Below are 6,000 nucleotides of genomic sequence, written 5' to 3'. Positions count from 1 at the left end.
ATTCCAACACATACGATTACAATTAATATTAATTTCATTATTTCGTCGGAACTCATATTAAAGTCAAAAAATCAACAACGCACCATAAATCCAATAAAACAGAATGAATATTTTTCAACTTTACCTCCATAACAATTAAAAAAAATCATTACGCGTGTTTGAGTAGACCTTTTTACCGCTAACGTTTAGATGAAGTATTTTAAAGATTTTTATTTGTGTAGTTAAATTAATAATTTAAAATTATAGAATGTATTATTTATTAAGTTCATGTTGATTTTATACAAATAAAACTGCAAATTATAGCAAACATTGTTTTTTTTTTTATAGGCGTAGTGGCAGAGTGTCATTACGAACCATAAAGCAATAACTGCCTCTAGTTTTTTTTAATGGATGAATGCCACGATGCTGTGTCGCAAATATCTGTGAAATGAAAATTAAAAAAGAGGACTTTGCCGGCCTAGGCCTGCAAGATGTGTATGAAATTCCATTAACGACCTTTTGTCCTAGCCGCACCTGAAACGTCATACTTCGCAGCCTATTATAAGGAACATAACATCAATATTTCATTGTATGTTTGAGAAAATACTATTACTTACTTATTCTGTGGTATTGCAGAGAATCAGAAATTCAGAACCATGAAAAGTACTATTATTAATTTGACTGGACAGAATGTAAAATTGGAAGTGCCTTCTACTATTGGTCCTGTCCACATCTTTAAAATTTACTTTTAAGGAGCCATAGTACTTCAGGTCACTGTCACTTTGGGCAGTCGAATAGCACCCCAGTCCCGAGTGGAGGAACGCATGTTTACTGTATAGGAAGACGGCGTACTTTATTATCGAAGCTAGTTCAGACTTTTAAAGTGCCTCTGGCCCCTTCGTATATTTGAGGGAAGCCACGAAGCGAGCGGAAGCTACGCTGGCTTTAAACGTGACCACACTGCATGCAGATGTTTCTTCTAATACATTTATTCACTTACGTTACGTAGGTACCAAAAATAAAAATGTGGATCTGAAATTAGCAAGTGTTATGGTGACATTCGGATGACAACTGCAACTACATTACTACTGCGGCATTACTGCTGTGCCCTGATGCAAGCGCTGTCACTGTCAATTTTCTTGATTAAATCAGTGACATATTGAACCTCCGATCGATTTTCCTAGCCATTTCCGCAGTTTGGCGCACAGGCGGCCTAGCCAAGATGACAATCGCTATCGCTTCGCCATCGAATCGCTTTGTGTCTCTCTATCACTCCTCCATATTAGTGCGACAGTGACAGATGCATTTCGATCGCTACGAAGCGTTAGCGATTGGCATTTTGGCTACGCGGCCAGCATGGAGTCTTTAAAACAATTAAAAACCGGCCAAGTGCGAATCGGAGTCGCGCACGAAGGCATCCATTACCCAAAAAAGTGATAAAACAATCACGTTTGTTGTATGGGAGCCCCACTCAAATATTTATTATATTCTGTTTTTAGTATCGGCAACAGAAATGCATCATCTGTGAAAATTTAAACTGCCTAGCTATAACTGTTCATGAGATATAGCCTGGTGACAGACAGACGGGCAGACGGAAGGACGGACAGCGGAGTCTTAGTAATAGGGTCCCGTTTTTACCCGTTGGGTACGGAACCCTAAAAAGGACCACGTTTGAACACAATTTTTAAGGAAAAAATGCATATGATTTGATTTGCTTATGGTAAGGCGTAGAACGGACGGACACCGCACCTTCCTGGCGTCAAAAATCAAAAAATGACAGTTTATCCTTTGGTTTCCTGGCCTCGGGCGGAAAGCGCTCCTTTCAAAGTTATAGTGCAGTAGACTGCACCTGCAGTTTAGATCTCCCGCTTTTATGGCCCGCCGTCACGTTAGCAGATCTTTTAGCCGTAGGATTAACAATGGACTATTTGATTAAACAATCTAAGTGTCTGACCGTGACCGAAGGTCTCCGTTTCAGCTTCGGCAAAATTGCTTTCGTATGTTCGAATGTTCTCCTCTACAAGTCGTAAATCTCAACCGATTCTCGTGCAAATTTTGTGAGCAGGTTTGATGATGAAATATTTTTTTTGTCAATTCAGTTTTTTTTTTCATAATGGCTGATCTATATATTTATTGAGTTATATGTTTATGCTCAAGAGCTCACAGAGCCACTATATTAATTAATTAGAAATTACTTCGTAAATTTTTAATACTACTGTCCGATTGTACTCGTGTCGCTTCAAATCATTAAAGGAAAGAGAAGAGACGGGGTAAAAAATCTAAATTACTCTGAAAATAAACTTTTGTTTAAAATTTTGCGTGTTAAATCCTTCGCCAATATCACTTGATAGTACTCAATTAAAACGTGTAAAAGTTCAGTATGAAAACAACGATTTTGCGTTAGTAGCGAAAATATTATGAAAAGCGCAAATGTGCGGTGAAAAAGAGGAGGCAGCTTATACTTAGCCGGTGTGGTTCCTGATAATATCCTCAAGCAACATAATAATTGCTTAATATCTTTTAAGAATTTAGTAACCCAGCAACCATTCTCGGAAAAAAGTGGTTTAATTTATTCACAATAAATTGCCACTGTTTACCATAAAATCGCAATTCAAAACCAAGAGACTGATGCAGATATAACAACTTGTTATTTTGAAATGGTTTTGATACGACCTTGACGACCTGGGGAGCATCTCACGCCCGACTTTCACTTCATTCCGCACGCACCAATCAACATGAGCGTTCTTTATTCTTTCATAATTGCTTAATAAGGTCGCCATTTCATAATAAGGTCGTATGACAATAAGATCAAAACCATAACAAGTTGTTATTTTAAAATCGGGCTCTTGGTTTTGTATTGCGATTTTAAAGCTTCATTGCGATTGCGGCATTGTTGTTGTCGCCGCTGTCTGCTAATTTTCTTGACAAAATGAGTGACGGATTGAACAGCACTATTGCGGCAGTAATGCGGCGGCGAATGTCACTCATTTTATCACGGAAATCAACAGATATAGCGGTGCCGAACAACACCGCCGCAATAGTAAAGGTAACATTCCATTTCTGACCACAGCTCCGACACGACACTGAAATTATTCATAACTGCAGCGGCACGACACTGACATTATTCATAACTTGACATTGCTATAACTTGACAGTGGATGACATTGTTGTTTTTTTAAGTATGAAAAATTCACCCACTGTTTTAATATTCTAACTTTTTTCAATATGTCATCGTCATCATCATCATCTCAGCCTATATACGTCCCACTGCTGGGCACAGACCTCCTCTCGAGCGCGAGAGGGCTTGGGCTATAGTCCCCACGCTAGCCCAATGCGGATTGGGGACTTCACATACACCTTTGAATTTCTTCGCAGCTGTATGCAGGTTTCCTCACGATGTTTTCCTTCACCGAAAAGCGACTGGTAAATATCAAATGATATTTCGTACATAAGTTCCGAAAAACTCATTGGTACGAGCCGGGGTTTGAACCCGCGACCTCCGGATTGCAAGTCGCACGCTCTTACCGCTAGGCCACCAGCGCTCCACCAGTGTTCAATATTGTGCTTTTATTTTATTTTATGTTAAAATACAATTATTAAAATGTCAATTATTTGCATGTCGTGTCTTCGACTGAATACTGATACTTACATGTAAAACCTTTTCTGTTGTCATCTTGTACCATACGTATTCTGGCAAATAAAGAAATTCTATTCTATTCTATTGACAAGCAACTAATGAACGTTCCTGCGACTGCAAGGCGCAACAGCAGCAGTAGTCGCCGCCGCTGTTGCCGCTGCAGTAACGTCGCACCAGTAACGCCGCAACGGTAGTGCAGCTGTCGTTGGAAATGTACTGTCACCTTAATGCAGCTGGAGTTGACATCCGAGCGTCACCTTAACTTTTGTAATTACATTATGAAACACGGTAACATTGGGTAGCCTTACTTAAGTAGTTACCGTTGCAGAGTGTTGCACCTTAAACGTTGATTATATTTCGTTACATGCGTAAGAGTATATAGCGACGACTCAGAAACTTGTAATTTAAATATTGTTATGCTATCACGCTCCACAGGCTCGTATTATTGCAAACTGTAATACAAAGTACAAAAAAAGGGTTATTTTCTCAAATTGTGAAGCGCACGTCGGTCGAACGCTGGGCCGAAATAATGATTAATGGTGGCAAATAAGCGGTTGCCGCGGGTATAAAAAGCTGAGGCCTTGCAGGCTGGTGCACTGACCCTGCGATGCACCCGTGCAAGTAATAACTAGGTGCATATACCCTACACCTGTATCTACTTATAGAACCGTCGCTTCTAAGATATACTTTACGTGGAAACCAGGTAGGTACAGACAGCATCAAAAATTGAATAATTTTATGGCAACATTCCATTTCTAACCGCAGCTGCACTCCCGGTACTGAAAGCGTCGCTGTCATTGTCAATTTTCATACTAAAATAAACAGTAATGCAGCTGTCGTTGGAAATGGACTGTCACCTTTACGGTTTAGACTCACTTGTTTTTAGTCACTCGCGCGACATGTTTCGGAGAGCCTAGGTCTCCTTTCTCAAGCACTAACAGTGCGAGCAGCGTTCACGACGGCCGTGTATTGCGTACTGCGCACCGTACCGTAAAATTATTCAATATTAGTATGTCTCACAACAGCTTAAATTCGATCATCAAAAATATTCGGAACCAGTTATTCGTCAAAAGTATATTCTCTACTAGCTTAACAAAAAGTATGTTTCCATGTGTAGAACAATTAGATTGTGATAGATACTTTTGCATGCAAACTATAAAGTTAAATCCATATTTAGATACATATTCTAGGGCGGCAGATACTTTTGCGCGTTGATTTATCTGCTACTATTGACGCTGACTGTACGTTTGTCGGTTTTTGCCTCGAGCCGAGCTCTTTGCCAATGAAGTATGGAATGGAATGCAATGGAAGCATTTCATCTTATGTACTGTCACAGAATAAATAATAGTACTAAGTACAGAAGACTCACTCTCTAACAAAGTGCGTCTGTTACGATCAGCACAGATACGGCCGCTAGGTGGCGACAGCGCCACGCCCGCGGCTTATGGCAAACCCCAAAATTGGGGCCGAACGGATGCACTTTTAGCTACCTGTAGCAAAGCGACGAAATCGCGGAGTGAGACACGCCTGGTACTGTTTGACGTCGTAAGGTACCTGCGTGTTTGGAATATGAATACTAGATTAGGTACTAGATAATTTACATTAAATATTTCATTGGCTACATGGTTACAATTAAAGATTAACGTTAGTACAGACCAGTCAGTCCACTATATTAACACAATTTTGATAGGTTTGATAGGTACCTATGCATTTGAATGCAATGGAAATTATGAATTAATGTAGATCTATAGTTCTATACTAATTATTAAAAGTAAAAATGTGCATAAAAGAGAAATGTGTGTGTGTGTGGGAATAAAAGAGAATTTAGCAACCTTAGCTGTAGTTGATACCTAAACAAACGGCGCGATTCGGGAAAAGAATTAGAGATGCATTAGATGTGAAATAGTAAAGATATGTGACGTTCCACGGCAAAAGGTACCTTATGGCAGCTGTAGCTTGCACTATTATTAACGCCGCTCCAATATTCAGCCGGGGCAATGGTACCTTTTGCCGTGAAACGTCACATATCTTTTCTATTTCATATCTAGTGCATCTCTAATACATTTCCCGAATCGCGCCGTAAATAATATTTTGTATTTTAATATATTATATTATTTTAATATATTATTGCTGTAGAAACTGCACCAGCAAGATTGATTGAATCCTCGATCACCACTGCATCGGGCAGCGACGTGCAAAATAATCTTTAATTATTTCTGACTACTATTAATCAAGGTAGGCAATTAATTTCTTGGCCTGTGTCAGTCAGGTAGCGGTGCCGACAGGTGAGCGCAAATCGACAGGAAACGCAGGGTAATTACAGGAACAGGAACGGGAAACGGGACTGAGGTCACCTGCACATCTTAGAATAAAGGCTGATTTAG

This window comes from Cydia fagiglandana, chromosome 2 (genome assembly GCF_963556715.1).
Source record: "Cydia fagiglandana chromosome 2, ilCydFagi1.1, whole genome shotgun sequence".
NCBI classification, from domain to species: domain Eukaryota; kingdom Metazoa; phylum Arthropoda; class Insecta; order Lepidoptera; family Tortricidae; genus Cydia; species Cydia fagiglandana.
The sequence above is the reverse complement of the archived record's forward strand: the minus strand, read 5'-3'. Positions refer to the sequence as shown.